We start from the raw sequence: 15,231 nt of genomic DNA, 5'->3' as shown, positions 1-15,231 counted from the left end.
ACACTTGTTATCCTCTCCTTCTTCTAACTTATTTCCATGTAAAAAATTGAGCGATTGGCAGGCTTTGACGGAATATAACATCTTGGGGAATGAATCCAAAGTCTCCTTATCTATCCCAATTACAACACCATTATCATTCAAATGGACGGTATGAAATCCGATTGCACGATCGTTAGCCCATATCTCGTTTCTTACATGTCTGATGTGTTGCCTATTTCTGTCACGGCATGGTTCGAGGCATTCAGTGCTATCGTATTCATAGCCATTATATTGTTTGTTCTGCTCTCTGTCTTAGTAAGCTGGCAAAACCATTCATATTATGATGAATTCAATGAAGAGAGTGAACCTATTAAACTCTTTTAAAAATAACCAGCAGTTCAACTATGTGTCTGATGCCAGTACTTAAAGATCAAGTAGCAGTAAGGCTCAATATGGATGGTTTTCTAGATAGTATGGAAGTTGTGGATCTAGGGAAGGATCCCTTATTAGTGGTAGACATGGAAGTGGTTTCCTAATGAGGTTATGCGACAGATTGGGTTGTTGTCCAGTAATTGACTTCGGGAGGTCCTTGATTCGGGAGTTGAGGAAGGGAACTCGGGAATCCAACTTGCCAACTACACCTTTCCGAGGGTTATGAGGCAACTTGATGGAGCATCTACTGATAAGCTTGATTATATTGTTATTTTCATGTAATGTAATCATTAAGGGGGGATGTTCGAGTTAATGCTTACATTCCATATTTAAGAAGTTGGTTTGTGATGGTTGAGAAATTCTCTCAATCTCTCTATCTAATTTAGGAATAAGTTGGATCTCAGAAAATCTATTTAATAGAGTAATCTGAATGTAAATCCGTGTGTGAGTGTCTTTACACATACACCATTTGTGCATAATATATGATTGAGTTTCTATAATTGTGTTGTTTTAGCCATTTTTATCACAAATTCTTTTTAATATTAGGCACATACATGACATTCTCGATGCGCCTAATATTACCACTAGGAAATATCACAAGAATATCTCCATACCCTTTAATCTAATATGTTCTGTCATCTCTTAGGTAGATGTTAGCAACGTTGCTGGTCTCCTTAAAATTTTGATACCAATGTTTATTGCATGTCATATGACTAGATGCTCCAGAATCCACAAACCAAGTTCCAACCTCATCAGTCTCAGTAGAAAGAGCAGCATTAGACACAAATAATTTAAGATCATGATTTAGATCTTCACTAGCAAAATTCCCTGTATCCCTTTTGTGTCTATGTTTGTTTTCATTATTCTTCTTTTTATAACAATCTCTAATAATATTACTAGTTCTGCCACAGTAAAAACACTTAATTCCCGAATCATTTTTGGCGGATTACATACCTTGAAATGACTTTTTTCTGAGATGGACCACCGCTTTTATGTCCTCCTCCTAGTTTCCATTTGAAGAAATTTTTCTTTATCACCAATGCCAGATCTGCATTTTGAGGCTTCAGATTATTACATCTCTCTTCTTTTTACATCAAAATCCTTATCAACTCTTCAAACTTGGGAGCTTTCTCCCTTGCTGCAAGCCCTGTAATGAACATTTGATAATCCTTTTTCATGCCATTTAAGGTAATCGTGACGAGATCGACGTTGGACACTTTCTCCCCTATGTCACCCAACTTGTCTCTCGATTCTTTAATCAGTGAGATGAATGTAGCAACATATTTATTCTCTTTCATTCTAATGGAGAGAATATTACTCTTCAGAAACAACACACGATTTTTATTTTTCATTTTATACAAATCCTTGAGTGTCACCCAAATCTCATTGGCAATTTTGCAGTCTCAAATATGAGGGATTATGTTGTCTTTTACCGATATCTTTAACAACGCCTTCGCTTTATTTTCCCTCTTTTCTCAATCTTGAAGTGATGTTGTTGTGGCACCACCAACTGCAATCGACTTTGCTTCCTCTTTGTTTGCAATTGTCCACGCACTAGAACCCTTGAGCAATGTGTTTAACTTGAACTTCCAGATGGTGTAATTTGACCCATCGAACTTATTTCTCTCATTAAGGTATGTTTCTGCAATATGATTATTCATTGTGGCGAAAAAATTTCAACAGTACCCTGCTTTTAATCATGAGCACCACTACTACCTTGTCTAATCAATAAATCCACGACTCAAATAATAGATCCACTGGTCCAATCTACAGATCCAGGAATCCAGCAATTGATCTACAGATCCAACACCAAATCCTCCACTAATCGATATACAGATCTAACACTAGATCGTCAACAACCGATCTATGGATTCACCTACAGATTCTCCAACAATCGATCTACGAATCTACCACTAGAAATGACCTTCAATATACAAGAGAACATTGGACAAGACCACCAACACATCTACATCTAGTCTCGAGCCACCTTTAACAGGCAAAAAACACCAGCACCAGTTCACCTTGCTACAGGTCATGCTGACCAAAATATCTATAAGTTTATGCTATTAGCGCGGGTAGTAGTACTGACTATCAGCGTCGGTTAGCACGCTTTCCCCATGTACTTCCAGCACTAATCAGCACGCCCTCTCTATGTTGGGGCGCAGTGATCATGTTTATTAAAAAAAATCGTCGCTTTGTCACACACAACAAAAAATTGTACGAGCATACCTCTCCCTAAGCAATTCCTCTTCCATTCCTATGTCGCCTCCAACAACAGCTTCACCTGTGCTCACTAGCAAATGAGGCTTACTTGCTCTCCAATCTCAGCCATCAGTGGTCTCACCCACAAAGGCTCAACGCACCACAGAGTCAACTCACATAGAGTTCATTCTCTTTGCTCAAATACCATGTTAAAAAATGGGAAGACAAATTAAAATAAAACTTACAAAATGAAACTAGCGGCTCACAGGTGAACCAAGCTACACCTGGAGACTGCCCAAACAGTACCGCTCTAATCCATTAATATATATATATATATATATATATATATATATTCACTTTAGGGAGATCAAAACTATCTCCTAAGAAATAGGAACTAAATCTAAACTAAAACACACAACCGTGAAACAATTTTCTCCATTATCTTTAATTATTATAATTAAAAAGTATATCCTTTCAAATTGGACTTGCCTTTTATGAAGTACAATTTTACCGTCGGACTTTTCCTATTGTGGGGGAATAAATTAGTTTAAAGTAGTATAAAGCAAAGTTTGGGGCTTTATGGCGAATATTTCAAGAATGCAATGCTCTTACACATAATCATTTATTTTGATATCACTTAACACTGCAGCTATACGTCAAGAAAACGTAGAAATTTAACTTGTTTTCAAAACAAAATCTTATATGGCAAGGGACGTTTAATCGTATACTTTCCAGCGATACCTTATAGAGGGCCATTTCGTTAAAGAGTGCGAGGACCCATAAAATATTTTTCCGAATCTAATGCTTACATACATACATTGACAAGTAGCACTACTCCCGTCGAGCTATATACCTTTTGGCCTGACAAATGGAAACTGGTCGAACATGTTAGTAGTATAATTGCCACATGTTATATATGCATATCTGTATTATGCTTAAATTAGAGCACCATGAAAACATATATTTTCATGTGGTTGCCTACTCATCCTTGTGTAGAAGTTCATATTTAAAATAGTGTACGGCAGCTCATTGTGACGAGGTCATGCATATCTGTATTATGCTTAAATTAGAGCACCATGAAAACATATATTTTCATGTGGTTGCCTAGTCATCCTTGTGTAGAAGTTCATATGTAAAATAGTGTACGGAAGTTCATTGCATACTTACCAAGTTTGTCCGTATTGGCAAAAAAAATACGTTAATTCGTCGGTTCGATTCGGTACGGCGATTAATTCGGTTAATTCCAATTCGTTTTGGTGAATATTTTTGTCAAATCCCCTGTGCGAGATTGCTATCTCCTGCTTTGTCCCTTGACTTGAATGTGTTTCGCACCCGAACATGAATACTTCACGTGTTTCGTTGCACCAAAGAATGACCTGTGTTTCGTTACACGGACACCTGACTATGGCCATACCCAATGGGTATGGTAAATTGATTTGGAAGTTTGATATATATCTATCCACATGGTTGATTAAATGAATATGAATTTTTTAAATTAAGGGATTTTCTAACTTTGTTTAAATATATTTTATAAATTCATAAGATCTTGTTGTATGTATGTAAATTTAAAAGTATTGATTTACTCATTTTTTACTTATTTTGTTAAAAAATAAAATTTACATTTATTTTATTAAATTAAAATTTTATTTTTTAATGGTTAAATTAGTAGAAATAGATCATTGAACTTACTTTTTAATTGTTGAATAGGAATCGGCAAGGTAAACTTTTAATTCCAGCTTTGCTTTGTTGATCCATTGGAAAAATACAAGTTCTCATCTGCACAATGTTGATGAAAACAATACAAGGGCAAAACAAGTTTGGAACTAGGCAACCTTAGTGGAAAATTGAAATAATGTATTGAAAGGCAAAGCTAATGCTCAGATCAATTACCTTTTATAAATTTTCTTATAAGAATATATATATATATATATATATATATTTTTTTTTTTTCCTATAAAAATAATTTTTTTTCCAATAAAAAATATCAACTTGCTTAATTCATTATGTGATTACTGAAGCTTGAATACAGAAAATACCAACTTTTTATATTTTAACAAATTGATCATTTTTATTGGAAAAAAATAAAAATATATATATAATTTTTATAAAAAAATAAAAAATAGTAATTTCTATATTAGAAAATTTTTATAAAATGACAAATTGCAATTAAGAAAAAGATAATTCTTATCTTACAAGAAATTATAAAATAGAAAATTGGTTGCAAATCAATAACTTTTATATAGAACATAAAAAAATAATAACTTCTATTTTGGAAAAAAATCAACTTATACAACTTTTATATTTTGTTAAAATTTTGAATATAATGATTGTTTATATATATATATATATATATATATATATATATATATACTTGTAATATGTATAGTGAATTTAGACTTCTGTGATCCATAACATTGTTTAGTAATCTTCGGCAAAATCACATAATCAATCTTTTGTCGACGCATTTCGAACCAACCAGTGTGGTTCATCGTCAGGACAAGTTGAAGAACTGATCTGGCTAAGCTTGATTAAATAGAGTGTGCAGAGACCCCAACGGTTATATTGCAACGGCTAATTTTGACCTGATGATCATAGTTAAACTACTAATTTTATTATTAACAGAAACCTACTATTATTAGTTAATTGAATATAATAAATATAATGTTTAAATATAATGGTCATTATATTTATTAAAAACCTATATTTATTATTATTCCTAAATTAATTAATTCCAAATAAATAGTATTAAATTACTATTAATCTTTAGAATTTAGTTACAATGGTAACTGCGTATTTATTTAATAAAAATTGTTTATTAATAAAAATTGTTTATTAAAAAATCTTTGGATTGATGGTGAACGGGTGTACTGTTAAGACACTCCTTGCCATAGGTCACCGGTTCAAATCTAAGTGCTTAGGTAGTACTATATAGAAAATATATATATATATATATATATATATATATATATATATATATATATACTTTTGATTTGTGTATAAATATTCTAGAAATCTATATCATTTTCCATTGGATCCTTAGGTATAAACAATTTTTATTAAATAAATACGCAGTTACCATTGTAACTAAATTCTAAAGATTAATAGTAATTTAATACTATTTATTTGGAATTAATTAATTTAGGAATAATAATAAATATAGGTTTTTAATAAATATAATGACCATTATATTTAAACATTATATTCATTATATTCAATTAACTAATAATAGTAGGTTTCTCTTAATAATAAAGCCGTTGCAATATAACGACCGTTGCAATATAACCGTTGGCGTCTCTGCACACTCTATTTAATCAAGCTTAGCCAGATCAGTTCTTCAACTTGTCCTGACGATGAACCACACTGGTTGGTTCGAAACGTGTCGACAAAAGATTGATTATGTGATTTTACCGAAGATTACTAAAAAATATGTATAGTGTCGAATTTTTTTCGTATTGAATTTTCTAGAGTCGAATTTTTTTCGTATCGTATCGAATTCGAATTCGAATCCGAATTCGAATTTGGTAACTATGGTTCATTGTGACGAGGTCATTGTGGGAGGACCTCTGAATAATGAACTTTGGCACAACATCTTGGATCGTAGCTATGACGCGAAACTCTCCACTTCCAAAAGTTCATCATCATAGAAAAGCTTTAGTCACCAATGTTGGAAACCATTAAAGTCATCTTAAAATATCAGAACCTGGAGTAGAGATAGCCTTCATTGAAGTCTCTATCAAAATTACATACATGAAGCATAAGATCCATTGAAATTTCACGAAGAGAGATCAGATTTAGCAATAATTGCTTCAAGTTTTCTATCTTATCTTTGAAAGAGATTCACAATTTCACATGATAACACTAGTTGATAAAATGCAACCAAAAATGTAGGAGGTGCAATGTCCCAACCACAAACTCTTTATTTTTGTCGAGGAAGAGCAAGAGGCACGAGATCCATTGAAATTTCTCGAAGAGAGATCAGATTTAGCAATAAATGCCTTCAAGTTTTCTATCGTCTCTTTGAAAGAGATTCACATCATAACACTGGTTGATAAAATGCAACCAAAAGATATAGCAGGTGCAATGTCCCAACCACAAACTCTTTATTTTTGTCAAGCAAGAGCAAGGTCATAAGAGGAACAATGCCCCCTGAATTAGTATAAAATAAATAAATATGAGTGCAGAATAGATAAGGTATGACATGTTAGATATCCAGAAGGCATGCTAAAGAGGTCGTTCCCGAAGAGAACCTATTATATAAAAAGTTCTCCCAAACGAGGGAACAAGTCTCTGACTTTGAAATAAATAAAACGAGAAAAGGACAGGCGAGAAGCTAAACCTAGATGTAATTGGAGGTTGGTGCCATGAGACACTGATGGAGTCAGGAACCGGTTGTCCTAAATACATCAAACTGACTGGAGTTGTTTCTCTACACAGTGAGTCCTTAGAAATAACTCCAGTTGATGACACTGTTATGGTTTCTTTGCTGTTACGTAGTTCGTGCCTCCTGTGGAGAAGATTTATGGCAATGAGATTCGACCTTGAAGTTTTGCATGCTAATGTATGTTTCTCTCATGGCTCTCTCCGCTTCTTTCTTCAGGTCTCCAACAGTCGCGTGGGGGGTAACACGACCATGTAAGAAGGAGGTGGAGAACGTGGTAGGCTCTACATGTCTGGAAACACCTCACTGACGTGGTAGGCTCTACATGTCTGGAAACACCTCACTGCATATCACCATGAGCATCTCGTCATCATCGATGGCCCAATCATTATTTGCACCTTTCCTAGTCATCTTCCCCTTGTAGTCCTTTATCAGTTGCTTCATGACCAGAATTATCCTCGTCACTCTTGGGATGCCAGATAGGACATTGTTATTTGACGTCGCTTCCACACCTTTCTTGGTGGGTCCGTAATTCTCCAGAACATGTTTACACAAATAAACAATGTCCCTCAAAACTTATGTCCTAACAATCTAGCACAACACATGATCCATTACACTAATTATCTTCCACGTGGGAAACACCGTGTTCACATCCTCTATAAATAACTTTGGTTAGCGGGTTTACAGCACGACAAACCATGTCCATTCCAACTATCCCAACTTGATCCGGGCGGGCCGCGGAACACATGATTTCTGATTACATACGCATGTTTGATTATAGGCCAATCGATATGCCAGATTCATTCCATTTCTGCACATCAACTGGATTCATTCTTACCGTAAAAAAAAGTAATAGATATGCATGTTAGTAATATAAGCTTAATTAGTTTTTAATCCCCACCCACCAAATCAGCTTTTCCCACTAACAATTATAGGGAGAAGCAACAACAATGTCAGTATTGGATGCAATAGAATAATAACAAAAAACAATTGAAAGATGCGATATTCAATAACCAAATTAAATTTCTCCCATTAACCATTATTGGGAGAAGCAACAACAATGTCAATATTGGCAATAGAATAATAACCAAACAAAAAACAATTGAAAGATGTGATATTCCGTGGGATTCGTCTCTGTAAAAGCTTTCGCCTGGTGGTGAAACCAAGAAGCTAATGTGTTTTCTCATCATCATTATGATATGGTGTGTCTGGATCTAGAGGAACCACAAAATTTTTCGGGATTCAAGAGTTTCCTATTCTAATATCCTCCATAGCATCATTGCTATATATCACTCTATTTCAATTTAGTTGGATTTCTGATTCCATCTAAATAGTTTTTTGCTTTTTGTAATATAGTGATACTGACTCAAAATGCGGCTACATATATCCCCCATTGTAATGATAATGTCAATCTGTTTTTTGGAATTTTTTTTTTAAACATCTGTCTCAGTTTATGCTTTACATCCTAGATCGTGGTTTCATAAGCCACCTTTATGTATCTCATGAAGACTATTATATTATCTTAATATAATAAAATTCTGCATTTTTTTCTGAGAAAAAAGGAAGCAACCAGCCATATTTCATCTCAATCTTTCTGGAAATTTTCTATAGCCGCTAACAATTCTGTTGGAATTTAATTCCAACTGCAACAATGAACAGCTGGATAAGAATCTGATCTGCAGTAAATACTCCAGGCTGATCGGTGCATCAAAGTCAAGCCCAATATTTTTGCACATAAATATGCATTAAAGTTTCAATTGGATTCCCCTGCAGACAGCCGACTTGTTTTTTGATAGAAGCATCACCGCCTTGCTGCATTAAATACAGAGATAAACATTAGAAGATATTTTGTAATATTTTATTGTTTTAATCAGATATGTTTTAGCATATAAATACCACACAGCAGTTCTGTTTTAAGGTTAACAGCTGAAGAATCACACAGAGCAGAGGAGAGCACGCAGCAGTGTGAGGAAGAAGAATAATTTCAGAACTGTGAAATGCACAGCAGTGCAGAAATTTGAATGTAATTTTCTTTATGGTTGTTTGCTGATAGAAATGGTAGATGTTATTTGTGTGGAACAAAAGCGTTTCTTGGTAAATCTATTTTGTAATAGAAGTTGTGAAATTCCCTCAGTATGAGGAAGACAAATCTATAACAGTTAGTTTATTTTGATGAATACAAGTTAATTTTTCCTGTTGCTGTTACACCGTCACCGTTGTTGTTACACCGTAACTCAGAAAATACTTGACGTCAGAAATTTACGTTGCTGCAACACCATTTCCAGAGAACGAATTTTTCTGTTTTCTGAGTTAAAAACAGAGTATTTTTCTGTGTTAAAACAGAGTGTTATTCTGCGTTGCTGCAACACCAAACTCAGTTGCTGCAACACCAAACTGTGTTGCTGAAACACCGTTTCTAGCAAGCGATTTTCTGTTTTTTTTTTTGCAAAAACAGAGTGCAAAAACAGAGAAATTTTTTGTCTGTCTGTTATGGAATTTATCAAAAAATTCCAACATGGTATCGGAGCCAGTCTAGGCACTCAGTGAGTCAAAAACAGAGCTTGTTTTTCATTGTAGGAGCCGTAAGAAGTTTGTTGAGCAGATTTTTCCAACAGAGAAAGTTTTTTCTTGTTTTCATTTTACAATCAGAATCTCTTCTTTACCAAGACAGGTTAAGATGGCAGATGCTGGAACAGGTTTGACAAATCCCCAACTGCCACAGTTTAATGGGAAAAACTATAGTTATTGGTCCATAACAATGAAAGCATTGTTTGCTTCTCAAGGAATATGGGAGCTGGTTGAAATTGGCTATGCTAAACCTGCAGATGCAACAGCGTTGGCTTCTTTGACAGCAGCAGAAAGAGACCAGTTGAAGAGTGACAGAAAGAAGGATGCCAAAGCCCTCTTTTTCCTCTTCGAATCAGTACATGAAAGTGTTTTTCCGCGGATTGCAGCAGCAACAAAATCTAAGGAGGCATGGGATATTCTCCAAACTGCCTATCAAGGCATGGAGAAGGTGAAGACTGCAAAGTTGCAGATGTTGAGGAGAGACTTTGAAAATCTCAGTATGAAGGAATCTGATACAATAGATTCATTCTTCACTCAGGTTATTGGCTTGATAACCCAGATAAGATCTCATGGTGAGATTCTTGAAGATAGAAGGATTGTAGAGAAAATCTTGAGATGTTTACCCTCAAGGTTTGAATCTATTGTTGTAGCAATAGAGGAAACAAAAGATCTGTCACAGTTCACGGTAGATGAGCTGAGTGCTTCTTTGTTGTCTCATGAACACAGACTGAGTAGAGGAACATATTCCTCTTTTGAGCAAGCATTCAAGACTCAGATGTCTTTTGGCCAAAGAAGAGGTCGAGGCAGAGCAAATAACAGAGGTCGTGGAAGAAGCCAAAACAGAGGCAGAGATTATCCTGCTAGCACAAGCGGAAGGAGATGCAATTAAAACCAAGCTGAAGGTTCAAGCAAACAGCTAGCTCATGGACAAAGATATGACAAATCCCAAGTCCAATGTCATTATTGTAAAAAATTTGGGCACTACGCCAATGAATGCAAGAAAAAACAAAATGACATGAATAATAGGCAGAATGCTAATTTTGCAAATGAAGAAGATAAAAACCCAAAGAACGTGTTGTTAACATGTAACATAGCACAAGACAAACAAGAAGATTTTTGGTTCTTAGACTCAGGTTGTAGTAATCACATGACTGGAAATATTGCAATGTTTGCCAATCTGGATGAAAATGTGAAATCTGAGGTAACAACAGGGACTGATGATAAGATAACTGTCAAGGGTAAGGGCAGTGTCAATATTCGAGCAAAAAATGGAGAACAGATGATTGTGCAAGCCGTATACTATGTACCTAGTCTGAAATGTAATCTCTTAAGCATTGGACAGCTCATGGACAAAGGTTACAACGTGTTCTTCAAAGATGATACGTGTACAATCAGAGACATACCTCCCAGTAAGATGATCATTGCACAGGTGCAGATGACCAGCAATAGAATGTTTCCTCTCAAACTCAGGGCAGATTTGAAGGAAGGCAGAACTATTGCGGCTGTAACACAAGAAGTCTTTCAAGAACAGGTGAAAGATGTGAATTGGTTGTGGCATTTGAGATTTGGACATCTCAATTTCGGAGGCCTGAATCTGTTGCACAGAAAGGGCATGGTAAAGGGATTGCCGTTGATTGAGAAACCGGACAGCCTTTGTGAAGGCTGCATCTTGGGCAAGCAACACAAAGAAAGCTTTCCAGTAGGAAAGAGTATAAGGGAAAAAGCACCCTTGGAAATTGTTCACACTGATGTGTGTGGACCGATGCAAATACCATCATTTGCTGGAAATAAATATGTTTTAACCTTCATTGATGATTACACCAGAAAGACATGGGTGTATATGCTGAAACAGAAGAGTGAAGTGTTTGAGAAATTCCGCCACTTCAAAACTCTTGCTGAAAAGCAGAGTGGGCATTATATCAAAGTGCTCAGAACAGATAGAGGAGGAGAGTACATCTCCCAAGACTTTCTGCCTTTTTGCAGAGAGAATGGCATACAAAAGCAGTTCACCACAAGGTATACACCTCAGCAAAACGGTGTTGCTGAAAGAAAGAATAGGACCATTCTTGACATGGTCAGAAGTATGCTGAAGGCAAAACATTTGCCATATGATTATTGGGCAGAAGCTGTTACTTGCGCAATTTACATCTTGAATAGATTCCCAACTAAATTTGTCATGAACAGAATACCAGAAGAGGCATGGAGTGGTCAAAAGCAAACTGTCACTCACATGAGAGTATTCGGTTGTGTTGCATATGCACATGTACCGGATCAGCTAAGGAAAAAGCTTGATAGTAAGGGGGAGAAGTGTGTCTTTATTGGCTATTGTGATGAGTCAAAAGCATACAAACTCTATAATCCATCCACCAAGAAATTAATAGTAAGAAGAGATGTGCAGTTCATTGAAGATGAAGCTTGGAAAAAACAGTGAATGTAAAGAGAATAGTGTCTCATGAAGAACAAGAGGAAGGGACAGCAGCAAATAATCCTTCCTTGGTGGCTCCTCCTACACCACAGCAAGTACAACAAACCACACCACAAGCTGGAATCCGAACAACCTTGAGAAGTCAAGGAAGAACAGATGCTGTTACACCACAAACAGCTAATGCTGAAACACCACAGGGATCTGAAATACCCTCAAGTTCGGATGGAACTCCAAGCACACCAAGAAGACCAAGATTCAGAAATCTGAATGAGATTTATGAACAAGGAGAGGCAAGTAACAATACAGGTCTGAATTCATTATTCGCTTTGTATTGTCATATTGATGACCCAATCCATTTTGAAGATGCTGTAACTGAAGATAAATGGATTGAAGCAATGAATGAAGAAATTAGTGCAATTGAGAAGAGTAAAACATGGGAGTTAGTGGACCTCCTTGAAGGCAAGGATGCCATTGGAGTTAAGTGGGTCTATAAGACCAAAAGTAATGCTGAAGGTAAGATTGACAGACACAAAGCAAGGCTTGTTGTGAAAGGCTACAAGCAGCAACAAGGCAGAGACTATGATGAAACCTTTGCACCAGTAGCAAGGATGGAAACAGTCAGAACAGTGGTGTCTATTGCAGCACAACACAAATGGAAGATTTATCAGATGGATGTTAAATCTGCATTCCTGAATGGAGTGTTAAAAGAAGAGGTTTATGTTGATCAACCTCCGGGCTATGAAGTTGAAGGCCAAGAGCATAAAGTTTGTAAATTGAAAAAGGCTCTTTATGGGCTGAAGCAAGCTCCAAGAGCATGGTACAACAGAATTGATGCTTATCTGATTGAGAATGGGTTTGATAAGTGTGATGGTGAACCCACACTCTACATAAAGCAGAATGACGGTAAGATTATTATTATTGTTTTATATGTAGATGATCTGATTTTTACTAGCAATGATGCTTCTCTCATTGCTGATTTTAAAGCAGTCATGAAAAGTGAATTTGAAATGACTGACTTGGGCTTCTTAAGATATTTTCTTGGAATTGAAGTAAACCAAAGTGAAAATGGTGTTTTCATTTCTCAAGATAAATATGTAGAAGCTGTGTTGAAGAGATTTAACATGCAGAATAGCAAGGCTGTTGTGACTCCAACAGTAGTGGGGCTGAAATTAACCAAAGAAGACAGCAGCAAATATTTTGATCCAAAAGTATACAAGAGCATAGTTGTCAGCCTTATGTACTTGACTGCAACTAGGCCGGACATTATGCACGCTGTGAGTTTAATCTCCAGATTTATGGAAAGACCGAAAGAGACTCATTGGCAGGCATCCAAGAGGATTCTAAGGTATGCGAATGGAACGAAGGGGTTTGGTATTTTATACTCCTCTTCTAAAAGTTTCATGTTGACAGGTTACACTGACAATGATTGGGCTAGAAGTGTTGATGATAGGAAAAGCACATCGGGATATGTGTTTCATATGGGATCGGGAGCCATCTCATGGGCTTCCAAGAAGCAACCAGTTGTAGCTTCGTCAACAGCAAAGGCAGAGTATGTGGCAGCAACAGCAGCAGCATGCCAAGCAGTATGGCTGAGAAGAGTTCTCAAAGACTTGTGTCATGAACAAGAAAAAGGTACAACCATTTACTGTGACAATAGCTCAGCAATAGCATTGTCTAAAAACTCTGTTTTTCATAAAAGAACAAAGCACATAGACACCAAATTTCACTTCATACGTGAATTGGTTAACAATGGTGAGATTGTTTTGCAGCACTACAGAACAGAGGATCAGCTTGCTAACATCTTGACAAAACCATTAGCAAAGAAAGGTTTTGATCATTTCAGGAAATGTCTGGGTATGCAACAGTTGAAATTAAGGGGGAGTGTTGGAATTTAATTCCAACTGCAACAATGAACAACTGGATAAGAATCTGATCTGTAGTAAATACTCCAGGCTGATCGGTGCATCAAAGTCAAGCCCAATATTTTTGCACATAAACATGCATTAAAGTTTCAATTGAATTCCCCTATAGACAGCCGACTTGTTTTTTGATAGAAGCATCACCGCCTTGTTGCATTAAATACAGAGATAAACATTAGAAGATATTTTGTAATATTTTATTGTTTTAATCATATATGTTTTAGCATATAAATATCACACAACAGTTCTGTTTTAAGGTTAACAGCTGAAGAATCACACAGAGCAGAGGAGAGCACGCAGGAGCGTGAGGAAGAAGAATAATTTCAGAACTGTGAAATGCACAGCAGTGCAGAAATTTGAATGTAATTTGCTTTCTGGTTGTTTGCTGATAGAAATGGTAGATGTTATTTGTGTGGAACAGAAGCGTTCCTTGGTAACTCTATTTTGTAATAGAAGTTGTGAAATTCCCTCAGTATGAGGAAGACAAATCTGTAACAGTTAGTTTATTTTGATGAATACAAGTTAATTTTTCCTGTTGCTGTTACACCGTCACCGTTGCTATTACATCGTAACTCAGAAAATACTTGACGTCAGAAATTTACGTTGCTGCAACACCACGAACAGCGTTGCTGCAACAAAAGTTACAGCAACTAGAAGAAAAACTGCGTTGTTGCAACACCATTTCCAGAGAACGAATTTTTTTGTTTTCTGAGTTAAAAACAGAGTATTTTTCTGTGTTAAAACAAAGTTTTATTCTGCATTGCTACAACACCAAACTGAGTTGCTGCAACACCAAACTGTGTTGCTGAAACACCGTTTCCAGCAAGCGATTTTCTGTTTTTTTTTGTGCAAAAACAGAGCAATTTTTTGTCTGTCTGTTATGGAATTTATCAGAAAATTCCAACAAATTCTTCAATCAAAATTCCATGAATTCTCCATTACCTGTACTATCAAAATTCAAGGCTGCGTCAAAAAGTATTGGTTGGCTCTCACAATTTCTTGATTGGTGATCTCTTGAATCTTTTGTGTGAAAACGATAATTAATATTAAAAAATAATAAAACGGAGACAATGTTTCTAGCGGCCTGGATACCAAGACCGGCATAAATAATGTTTTGTTATAAATCACTATGGTGAAAAGTGCCTACTTGATCGTGGTACAGAATTATACCATCAAATGTAACTCAAGTCAGTGTCTGCCTCTCAGATGAGGCCGAATTCTGTATTTTTTGAGTTGCAAAGCCTGAACACGTCCAGAAGAACACCATTAGCAGGTCTCCAAGAACACCAAAAATTTTGGGTATTTTGTTAGAAGACTTTTTGTTTAGA

The sequence above is a fragment of the Pinus tabuliformis genome, chromosome 8, assembly GCF_031772625.1.
Source record: "Pinus tabuliformis cultivar Carrire ecotype Pingquan chromosome 8, CPIR1, whole genome shotgun sequence".
NCBI classification, from domain to species: Eukaryota; Viridiplantae; Streptophyta; class Pinopsida; order Pinales; family Pinaceae; genus Pinus; species Pinus tabuliformis.
Note: the sequence above shows the minus strand (reverse complement) of the source record.